Here is a 12,772-nt window from a genome sequence, read left to right on the forward strand (position 1 = left end):
ATCTAAATCCTCTGGGCAAAATTTTCATACCAAACAGTCTTAATTTAGTCTGATAATTCAGAGAAAAAAGAAAAATCCGATTCTGAGCTGTGCGTTTTGATTTGGAAGGATCTTTTGGTTTTTCTTTCCTGAAGTACTTCATGGGAAAATGTTCAAAGCCTCTGAGAGTAATTTGTACTGAATATTAATTTGAGGGAGGGGGCTTTGAAAGGTTTTCCATAAATCAACAGCAAATTTAGGTACCATAGTGTCAGTGAATTGAATAAAGTAGTTTTCCTTAGTCTTCTACTTCCCTTTCTTCCTCCACTCTCTTGTATTTATGTCTCTCTCAAAATGTGAAAAAAACCCTGCCTGCAATTCCATTCCTTACTCTCTGTTTTTGCAATTAGATGTGCAGTCTGTGTTACCAGTATCCTGGGAAGACAACCAGGCTGCCTGCCTCCTTCCTGGTTGCTCTGAATTGCTCCAGCCAGCAAAGAAAACATTGTGGGACTTTGTTCAGAACAGTAAGAAACTAAATATTTATCTTCCCTCTTATAATTCATGCAGCATGGGATTAATATAGAAAGTACCAAGATTGAAAGGTCAAGTGAGCTTCCAAACAGTGTTTCACAATGATATATCATTGTACTTTACCATGTCCTGCTTTCTAGAAAATGAAACACCAGTAGCAGTGATGCACCTAAAGAAATTATCTGAATTGTGCCATGGTCCAGTTTTCAGTTATGTATTTGTAAGTTTTATTTAAATTTGCTGTGGTAATCATTATCTCTGCTGAAAATTTTAAATCTGTGTTGGTACCAAGAGAGTCTATACTTGTGCAATTTTTTGCAGGCACCTGCTGATGTTTTAATTATTCAGTGGACTGGCTATGGTATAGAGATATGTTTGTGGGATTTTCTGGTGTTGAACCAAGTCAGAACAGCCCAAATTCCTACCACCCATCTGGAACATGCCAAGGAGTAAAATTGTTGAGAATTCCTGGCTTTCCTCTCAGACATATAGTAGCAAAAAAGACATTGTCCTTTCTCATGAAAGACTTTTGAGATGGACAATTTCACTTCCTCCAAGCTGCTGGAGTCACAATTTTCACATTTATACTCAAAAGACCTCCCCTGAAATTTCAATAATCCTTGTGCCATTCCCTTTGTATGGCCATTATTAGAGAGACTTCAAGTAAGGCCAGTGCAAGCCACCAGCCAGGCTGCGCACAACAAAAAAAAAAAAAAAAAAAAAAAGAGATCTATCTCTAGTAATTTCATTTTTCTTTAGGCTCAAGTTGGTTGAATCAGATAATATCACTCCTTACTATATCCTTTCAGTTATTCACTTAACTGTGCTCTTCTCAGGCTGGAAAAGACCCTGTTCACAGCATTGCATCATGGGTCAGAGCAGCACTCTAGTTTCTACCCAAAGGATATTTTAAGTTTTTTTTTTTCTTTTGCTTAGGTTGAATAACCCAGGTTCCTAGTGGAGCTAGTGGGTTCTGCACTTCTTGAAGCCTTCAAATCAGCAGTGGATGCCTTTCTGAAAGATATCATTTAGCACAAAATGATTTATTAGCTCCACTACGGTGGGAAATGAGGAAAATACTAAGACTGGAATTATAAAGCCGCTTAGCATAGGTGACCTGATGACCCTCCCTGGTTTTAAAAATCTAACAGCTTAGCCAAAGATCTCAGAAGTGAATACAGCTTTTTTATAGGCATGATGTAAACAAGTTTATGTGGATGTTTTGTGAACCAGGACTCACTGAGGTTTTGCTAGGTCAGATTTGAAGCACTTTAGAGCATAAGGCCACTTCTTCATGAGTACAGAAGTCATAAAAGAATAATTAAAAAGAATAATATCATCATAGGTGAGAGCTAAATAAAGCAGTGGCTCAAATCCCTCAAATGTCACATTCTTTGGAAGAAGAGAAGTGGAAAATTATAGGTGCATGGCCAGAAAAAAAGGAGGGGACGTGAAGCAGAACCATCAGGCATCAAAATCTTCTGGTTTGCAGATAAGAGGGGAATGAAAGACTTCCTGCACACAGGGAGCAGAGGCCCTGGGGGCCAGAGGCAGCTGGGAAATGCCTAATGCTGTTTATAGAAACCCTGGCAAACAAACAGCTCCTGCCTGGCCCAAAAGTCATAAAAAGCAAAAGGACAGTGCCGGTCCCGACCCCTCTGTGCCTGCCTGGCCTGACAGATTTAACAAGTCCAGCAGTCACATCAAAAACACCCAGAACCTTTAGATGAATGAGCTGTTTGTTTTTCTTCCCGATGGCTTGATAAGAGGTCACAGGATGTGTTCAATTTATTTTCCTTTTTTTTCTCTCTTTTTTCTTTTTTTTTTTTTTTTTTTTTTAATATATAATGAAACAATAGGTTAAGAGAGAAGCCCCAGCCCAGTCCCAATAGGTCTCTCCGTCCCCCGTGCTGCTCCATTTCCTGCCTTTTTTTGAAGCAGACATCCCGCTTTTGTTTTCCTCCGGCCCGGCCAGCGCGTGTCGGCGTGGCGGCCACCAAACAAATGGGTTTTGGCCAGTGTCACCTCCTCGCCCCCGCCTGCCCGCCCGCCGCCACTCGCTCATGGCCGGAGGCTTCCTGAGGCCCAGCGGGCGCTGCCGACGCTTCGCCGGCCTCGCAGGAAGAGATGGCGCGGCCTTGCAGCCGCCCGGGCGGAAGGGACGGGAAATCCCTGCAGCCGCCCGATTGCAGGCCCGGGCATGTGGCGCGCGGCGAGGGAGCCTTCCTGTTGGCCCGGCCGCGCTTCTCCCCCTGACGCTGCAAGGCCGCGGCACGCCGGCTCCCACACGCACGCCGGGGGAAGTGCTGGGAGCTGGAGATAAGCGCTCCCGCTGCTGCTGCTGCTGTTGCTCCGGCTGCCACCCGGCTCTGCCGCCGCGGTGAAAGTGGGAAATAAGGCCAAGGCGCCTGGGAGGCTCGCTGTGCTCTTCCAGGACCTCTCCTACCTGGAAGGGGACACTGGGTGTCTCCAACCATGGTTTGAGGGAAGGGCAGGGACCATGCAACTCACTGGACAGGAGCAAGGGAATGTGCTGGGAAATGCCAGCTTCCAGGGAGAGGTGTGGATGAAGGATGTTCAAGGTTGGAGTCAGGTGTCGAAGCTTTCACAGCTCTTCCCAATCTGCCAGCCTGTCTAAAAACTGGGACGCAAATGGGTTGTTTCAGACATATATGAATTCTGTGGTTTTCAGGGAGTTTGGTCCCTCCCTCTGGACAATATGACACCAAGCCTCCTTGAAGGAAATTTGTCCCTAATCACAATAAACAGGGCTGAAATTTAAAAAGCAACCACTGCACTGATTTCTTTTAAAGTTCGTACACACCCTATCTGTCCCCAGAAAGAGTTGAACAGAAGTAGAAACAACAAATTTTCCCTTCTGGCTGGAGCTGCCCAGAAAGAAGGATGATGGCAGGTGTTGGCAGACCCCAGACACTGTATCTCTGCCTGTGTGAGGGATGGGGAGATGGCATCTTCAGGGATGAGCTGCTCCTGTCTGGAACTTGTTCTGTGTCAGCCCAACTTCTGAGTTTGGTCTAAAATTGTAAAAATTGAAAAAAAATGACATCTCTTAAACTGCTCATTAAAGTTTTCAATTTTCCACCTTCCATCTGATGACCTCTTTACAATTCCCTACATATGGGTGACCTTTTCTTTTTCACAGATCTCATCCACCAGGCAGCGCATGAGTTAAAAATATATTCATATAGACAAATTTGAACACTAAGATAAAATTGTCTTCCTGAGGTCATTGTCTCTGTAGACCAAATTGAGGGAGGAAGTGCAGGAATGTGATGCTGATTAAGATACCACATGCTGGGCAGGTATCAGTTTAAACACTTTAGACTGTTACCTGCTCAGCAGGGGAGACCTGAATCCACATTTGATGATTAGACCATATTTATGTCTCAGCTCAGCGAGTTTCTATACATTGGCCTGATGAGCAGAGTGTATAAAACTCACACTGGTGTCTCCACATTCATCAGGGGGCTGAAAAAAAGAAAAGTTTCACAGGTATGTCAGATTTCTAAATATGTGGGTGTCCAGGGCCCATTTACCCCAGATTGTATTATGGGGAAATGAGATTCTACTCAGTCTGCCCCCTTTCACATTTGGGATGAATCATGCAGCAAACTGAGTCATCTCAAATTAATACTCATTCACAGTTGCACAGGCAACAAAACCAATAATGTGCTGCCTGAAGAAGGGAGTTTCTAGCACATGGAAACTGCAGATATAGATACATACACAAATATATGCACATCTATCTATAACCTCTACATGCACACCTATATGGGACCTATGTATAGATGTTTTGCAACTTTGCATGACAAGCAGTAGCTGTGTTGCTTCATATGGTATTTGAAGGTCTCAAATTCTGATTAGCATTCTTGATGGGTTCTTTCAGCATGGTTTACTCAGGAAACCAGGCTTATGCAATCACAGTCTGTGTATGTGTGTACGCGTCTGTCACCATTAGACATCAGATAATTTACACACGAGAGGCATTATGAATGTCCCTAGACCAGGAAAAGCTTCCTGGAGAAATAGCTGCTGTCAGTGTTTTCACCTTAAGGAAACAGAGTGAACCCAGCTACGAGACATGTCTCCACTAAAAAATCTTCATTAGGCTTTATTAAATCCTTGTGGAACTGTTTGCTCCATATCTAAAGAATTATTATGAATAAGGAGTCACTAAAGAAGCAGAATGCTACTCATATTTCTTATTAATCTGCTAAGTTTTTCACTGAAAGAGATACACTTTTAAAGGTTCTGTTTTCCAGTTTACAAAATTCTCCTCTTGGCTATGCACAAATAGGTTTGCAGCTCTGGACAGAGTTCAGCTTTCAGGATATTGCACTCCCACATGACCCAAACCATCTCACATGACACAAGGACTAATATTTCTATTTGGGAGTTAAAGCAGCCCTCCAAATGCTTATGAGTGATGTGTGAGAGGAGTCTTTAGCCCACATGCTCTGTAAAATAGAATTCCAGAGTAAGGTCTGATTAACACAACTTCTGCTGATGGACCTGAGTGCTCGTTCAGCAACAGCCCATGAAGATTGAGCCCCATAAGGCCCAATTATGAACTTAGGATATAATATGGTATTTAATATAGGACAGTGGTTTAATTTATTTTCCTGGTGTTTTATGTTTTGAGGATTATTATACATGCATATATATATATATATATATACACACACATAACCTTGGCACTGTGGTTCACACAAAAAGCAAAGAATTGGGCTGTGCTGTTGCTTACACAGAAAATCCAACTCAAACAGCTGTGATTGCACCTGGAGAAGTCCTGGTTCCTGCCAAAAACCATCTCTGACTTGGAGAGTTACTCTAGTACCCCGTTAGGCATTTGTGCCCATGTACCCACTGCCTCAGCTGATTGCTACAGTTGGATCACAGACAATTTACTGGAGTTCTTTTGGGACAAATAATCCAGGGATATGGAGAAACCAGAAAGAGGAAGGGAATTACTGTTTGAATTGCTGATATTTCTAAAAGAAAAACAGCAGTTGCCATGACAATGAAAATGTGAAATATTCAAAGAGGTCAAAATTAAAATACATGATTTACTCTTCACAAAGAAAGTGCTACACACACACATAGCTTGTGGATTTTAGTTTTTCAGATTAAATTTTTAATTTTTTTTCTTTTACATTTAGGACACCATCTCTTGGAGAATCCCTCAGTTAATACACCTTCAAACTGACCTCTGCTGTGGAGCCCATTTCTGAAATAGGGTCCTTGTGCTTACTAGTAATTTCTAGAAAATTAGAAAAATGTGTCAAACATCTCTAGTCCATCTTTACATCTGTGACTTAATGGGAGTGAACAGGCCTGGAGAGATGGAGAATCCCCAGCTGGGAAAAGATGAGAGCATTTGCTTCTGGAATACTAATATGTTGGCAAACATAGATGTTTTGGGAAGGGCAGACCAACAATCAGTGTGTTGTGTTTCTTTCTTTTCAGATTCTCTGGAGAGGGAGGGCTGTTTTGCTTTTTATTTTTGTTTTCGTTTCAGCCTCCGTGTAGCATATTTCAAATATAGCCACCTTGGCACCTCCTTTCACCTTATTTTCTGTGTCTATAAGGAAGACTAGCTTACACCAGAAGATTGATTCAGTATCTATGTAATAAAACTGTTCACAGTCTCCATCCACAAAATTTCAAATTTGACCAAAAAATCCAATACTTTTTGGAATGCTCAGGATACAAAACCAGATTTTATTTCCCCCCTTGTGGCAGCATACTAAAATGAAAGAAGAGATTTTCATTACAAAACAAAACTAAATAAAGCAAAAACCAACAAAATACCCAGAAACTCCTCCTTCCAGGCTGGGACTGATCTCTGTTTACCTTGGGGGTTGCAGACTGGCAGGAGAACCTGCCATCTGAGCATGGCACGTGCCAAGTTCTCCTTTCAGCCGAGCCCTTGTGCTGTAATTTACTTTCCATGGAACAGGGAAGTATCCAGAAGGATCAGTGAGGTGTAAACCTTAAAGTGTACAAGGCCTCTTTTGTTCTCAACTAATAATGTTGTTACTCATGTGTGTCTTAGGTTGGAGATGGCCACGGAAGAGCAGCCAAGTCTCTGCTACCTTCACCCTTGGTCACCGTTCCAGCCACAGTGGACGGCAGTGTTTTTGTCCTCAGAGCCATCAAGAACAGGGCACTTCAGGAATTCACAAAATCAATAAAGAGTAAAATCATGTGTGAGTGGGAAAAGAGAGGAGAAAGGTCAGCAGAGAACCAGCCTACCTAATGTCTGGGGCTTGTTCAGCGTAGGGTGGGTGGACCGGGGCAAGGTTTTCTCAGAAGCTCTCCATTTACTGAAATAGGTTGAAGAGGTTGAGCCACTTAAAATCGGGTTAGTTTTAGTTCTTTTGCTGTGCTTGCTCAGGAAATGTCACCAGTGACCCTTACCCGCACTGTATTTTGAAGAGGATGGATTCTGCTCTCTGTGGTGCTGCTGGAAATCCCAAATGCATTAATTGTGCCAGATTCCCTTTGCCCAGATCCTTACCAAATTGTGCATGCATCTCATTCACTGTCATGGGTAAAACCCAGTTGAATTAATAAGTAATGATTTTGTGTGTTCAGCTTTTATTATTTTTTTTTTCAGTCATGTAGAAGGCTGATTCCTTTTATTAAGAAACTAACAATTTGCCACCAGAAACCTTTGAACCATTCATTTAAATTCCTGAATTTGGGGCAAAATATTATGTGCAGAACAGAGTCAGCTCTCCTTATCTCTATAGCCTGAAGTATTCCAAGTGTTACCTGCTGTACAGTGCATATCTCATTGCAGTACATAGGCTCTGAAGTGTGCCAAGTAATAAGCTATAAAGAGAGAAGCAGGACTCAAGCAACACAAGGATGCAAAGCAATATTTTCTCTTGACACCCAAGGTCATGGCATAAAGAAACATGGAACAAGGGAGCGTCAATTTTCATTGGAGAACAGGGTACAGTGCTGCTGTACCAAGCTAACAGAAATAAATTAATGTGATGGAAAACTTAGAGTATCCTCTTAAAATGTGCTTATAAGTGTGTGAGTGTGCATGCAGGGGGATGATGCTGCATTGCTCTGTATATTTTCATGGCTAGCAGAAACAGGCTGCTCAGACTTAAAAAGAAACACTTTTTAAAGATAATCCACTCTGTATATGCTATAAATACCGACACACAGTTTTGCAAGGAGCTCTGGGTTAAAGAGCTGAGACGAAAAAGTATGGTTTGCTGCCCAGTGAATTACTCATCAATACGGTCTTAACACATTTGCAATTCCTAACCAAAACATTTACCCAATGATAATTTTCTAGAATTGATTATATTTATACCTGGACCCCTGTAAACCTGGAAAAACTATTGTTGCATTCTTCCATTCTCTTGACTCCATGGTAGGAGCTATCTGTGTATAGGGAAATAGAAGGAACCTTTTTGTCTGGCTATGAAGTGTAAATAAGGAGTAAATGCAGAAGAATAGTTGGGTTTCTGATTGTTCTGTGCCCAATTTGTCCTGTGAAGGCAATGGAAAATCTTCTACTGGCTTAGGTAGGGTTTATATCAGTCCCTTAGACATTATCAATCCATCCAGAAGGATTCATAGCATTCACTCTATGGCTCCAACTGACTTTAATTCTTTACCTAACATTTCTGAAATGCAGACTGTAAGGCAGCATTTCTTTATAGTTAGGAAAGCACACGGTGCTTAATTTTAATGGAAAACTCTTTTTTAAACACAGACGGATCCTGCTGTGTTTGACAAATATGTTCCAGAAAGAAGCTCAATCTAGATGTTATGTGTAACTTTATCTTATTCCCTTTTGAGCACTACTGTTCTTGCAAAGTGATCTCTCAACTGCCCAAAGTCATTACACTTTTTCCCTTTCACATTGTACCTCTGTAAATGTCAGGCATAACTACATTTTTATTTGCAGAGATACCACTGCTATGAATGAGTAAAAATTTCCTGCTCCCCCGCCTCCTTCTCTTTACCCTGTGCGCTTTCTGCTAATATGATTTGTTGAACAAATTGTTCCATTAATCTGGGGCTGTTTGACAGAGTGAGAAAATAAGTGCCAAAGTGAGAAGATTCACAAGAATCGGAAATCTCAGTCCCTCTTTCTCAAGGTAAATAGTTATTATATCAGGGTGTCAGACTGGTGAAATGGATGTACTTTCATTCTCAGTTTGTAAATGTCACTTTTCCTCAGCCCATCAGGGTGACAAATGAGGTGTGGGTTACAGTAAGAGTTCATTCCTTGACAAAGTTCTTGCTGGTTTATTTCAACGGGAAGGTAACCTCCCCTTTCTGCCCCCCACCCAAAAAGCAGGGGGAGGGGGACACATCTTCAGTCAGGAGAGAAACAAAAAACACGGCAACTTGGGCTTGAATAACGCCCAAATTGCTCCCATTTGCTGCTAAAACCTGGTGGAGGTTTCTTCAAAAAACAAGTCATGATACATTTTGTTTGCTTTCCTACTCTTTTCTTGCTTGTTGTTTTTAGCAAAGACCCATACGACATACTTTTACTGGTGCTTATGTCAATATTTATTGAACAAGTGGTCAAGAGAGGGCACTTTCTAAGCCCTGTGCTATCTGGTTGTTAATTACCACACTGCAATGTGTTAATGAAGAAGAACACCCACCTCTTTTGACAGGTAATTGATATGAGATCAGGAGGCCCAATGACTGAGGAGGAACATGAAATGGCTTCTTTGATTGCCCCACAGATCACAACCAGCAAGGAGCTCACATGGCTCCTGGGCAAACACAGTCGCAGGGAGAAGAGAAAAGGATGGTCTAAACAATTTGAGCACCAGGTCTTTTTGATTTCTGAGTCTCTGATAACCCTCAGGAAAATAAGATTTGCAGTAGCTCATGAAATGTCTTCCGAGGCTGAACCATTATCTTCAGGACATAGACTGTGGGGTTTTTTTCCTAATGGTTAAGTAACCATGAAAGAAAGCTGCTCCTGTCAGAATTTGCCATAGTGGTAATTCAGAAAGATATTTGTTTGATGGATTCAACTCTTTTCTTTCAGCTTGTAGCAGCTCTTAGCTTTTAGAATTATCTGGTGACTCAATTGGGGTTCTCATATTGAGAATGGTTTGTGGGTTTAACGTGCTTGGTGCTCATGAACAAAACTGTTTTGAACGAAAAAGATGTGATTTTGCGAGAAATTCTGGAGAAAAAGCAGGAAGAAAATAAAGTAAAAAGTAAAAAGTGGATGAATTATTTTTTTTTTTAGTTTCAAAATGCAATAAAATTTTCTTCAAAAATTAGGAAAACAAGCAACATGAATGGAAAAAACAGAAACAATCAGCAGACCCCACTTGTATTTCCTCAGAAGCATATCAAAAGCAGTATGTTTCCATGTAACATTTTGCTTTTAGTGAATCAGCATTTTCTGATGAAAATACATTTTATTGCAAAATGTCTGCTCCACTGGCACATAATCCTGCACATGTCATAAGAAATGAAAAGGGTTGAGGGTGAATGGGAACAGGGATCCAGATCTGGATCTACTGCTTGAACTGAAAGGCTCCTAAATGAACAGCTATTATAGACTCCTGTGCGTGTTCGAACCCTCAGAGGGAGATATTAATTAAATGCATGTAACATGTTTCTTTTCCTGACTGATAAAATGTCAGGCTTTGAATTAGCTTGACGATGACAATGCTTATGATTCAGAAATGGAAATTTGCTTTTCATTATTAAGAAAACCACTGTACTCTAACACTCACTTGAAAGAATCTATTTCTTCCAACACGTCTGCTGTTAAATTCCCAAGCTAGAATATTTGTTAGAAATTAACATTAAAATGGAGACTACACATAATCAAAGAAAATCTGTCTAATTTTTTTCTCTGTGTGTGCAATTCCAATGTATTTATCTCTAAAATCCAAGGAGGAGATAATAGTGAATTTTGTATGACATCATATGCATTTCAAACAGATCACAGTTTCATCACCATACGATTATTTTTTCCTAACAAATCAGGGACTAAAAGGCCATACTGAAAATAGAAATTTCAAAAAGTAATAGTACAGTGAATAAGAAAAACAAATCATTTCATACTGCGACTTTATTTTTTCTTTAAAATGTTCTTCTCTTTTTCTCATCAAGCTTGCTCCTGCACATAAATTGTTCTTTGAAGACCTATTTTCTCTAGTACTGGCTAAAATAAGCAGAACAGTTACAGTCAACAATATTCTGCCCACTTTGCCAGAGCCTTCATAATTTATGTCTAACCTGGATAGGAAAAGCCCTTATAAATTTCAACAAATGTCTCATTAATTAACACCCCATCTCCCTAAGCCACAGAGCAGCTGGTGAAAGGAATTGTGTAGGTTGATTCTGTAGATATAAACTAGGTCAACAAGAGGGATCCATACTCACTATTGCAAGATGATATTTCTCTGGAGGGTATTAATAGTTTCTCGAATCTTTCAGCTTAGGCTTATAACTATACAAAGTCAACAGTATAAAGCTGCTCAGCCTATGTACTTAAATTAAATAAAAATAAAATTTAAAAAACCCACAATGCATTACAAGGTTTCTTTGCAATCTGATGCAATGGGTCAAATCCTGAAATCCTTCCTTAGGTCTTTAGCCAAGACAGTGGGAGGCTTTCTATTGATTTAAATGAACTTTGTATTTCAAATTTTTTCTGGTTAGTACTTGATCATGCAAACTCTTTACTGATTACACTATATATTCATGGAGAGTCTGAAGTCCTTAGTCAGGTAACTCTTTCTTCTTGCCTGCATGATAAATTATCTAGAGAGCATTGTTCTCTGCTCATTTCTAAATACTCCTTTAGCCTATTCAGCATGCTAATGTTAGGGTAATTTATTTTTTCTATAACTGTGCATAACTGTAATAAAATTAAATTAAAAATATAAGGCTGGACAGCAAGGAATTAATATTACAGGTCTATCTAATGCAAGCACTGAATACTAGGTGAAAAAATGAGAGGAAAAAAATGCCTGGGAAGCATTTCCCTTGCTATAGATGTCTTGCATATGAAAACCTTGTCTGAAGTCATCTGAGGAGGCAGACAGGCAATTTTCACCTATTCTTAGTGTTAGTATATACTATATCGTGATGGGATGCAGGGAAAGGAGAGGAGAATGCAGTGGCTAGCAGGGAAAGAGTAGCATACAAAATTTTAGCAGGATCTGATAGCAGGAGGAGGGAGTCAATGGGCAGGCAGAGCACAGGAAGACTTTTCCACACTGGCAGACTCATTTCAAAATGGTGCAGAACCAGGAGTGCAAGACCAAAATAAATGATAGCAAGAGGGTGAGCATTTATCAGAAAAGAGGGAGAGCAAATAGGGGATACAGTAGGATGTGAAAACAGCAAAGCAGTCAGGAGTGAAGCCATAAAGCTCCTCAGAGGAGATAATCCTGCCTCTAGTGAAGTCAATGGGAGTTTTGCCATTGACTTCAACAGGGTCAGGATTTCACCCAGGGAGTGTTAATATGATGTGGAAAGAGATAGGAAGACTGGGGAGATACTCAAGAGAGACAGCAACATGGTCATAGCATATAACATTAGCATATTAATGGCTATGGCTGTTTTATTTCACAGCTCTGTATGAAGCATAGAGACCATAGGAACTCTAAGAATACTAATATGTCCCTCATTATTAACTAATGCAATGTCAGGAATCCTCCAAATACAGATACCCTGCCCACCCCTATCTCCCCCTGCAATATCTCATGAGGGAGCTGGAGTCAGACTAATTTTGGTATTTAAAAAAAAAGTCAGAACAAATATCATTGTGTCCAGTAAGCTGAACGTAGTGATTGAATCCAAGCTGACCACAAAATTTAATTGCAGGTCCTGAATTATTTGAGGTTAGGAAAAGTTACATTATAGTTTCTGAGTTAAGCTAAATAGATCAAGACTTTTTATCTTGTAAAAGAACAACCTAGAAGAGGGATAAGGAGGTCAGAGATAGGTCTTTAACATACTGACTGGCCTGGAAATGGCAAATAGATAATGAATGTTCACTGTCTCTAGTAACGCAAGATTTAAAAGTCATCAAAGGAAACTAGCACGGGGTATATTCAAAAGGAGCAAGACTTCTGTCTTTGTAGTACAAAGGCAACTTGCAAATTCCTTGCAAAAATATTTAGGGGTGTTTGTAGAGCTTCAAAAACAATATATGGAGAAATTCATGGAAGAAAAACACATTGAGAGCTATTCAATGCATAGAGAGCTTTTG

This window comes from Pyrgilauda ruficollis, unplaced genomic scaffold (assembly GCF_017590135.1).
Source record: "Pyrgilauda ruficollis isolate IOZ18807 unplaced genomic scaffold, ASM1759013v1 scaffold23, whole genome shotgun sequence".
Classification (NCBI taxonomy): domain Eukaryota; kingdom Metazoa; phylum Chordata; class Aves; order Passeriformes; family Passeridae; genus Pyrgilauda; species Pyrgilauda ruficollis.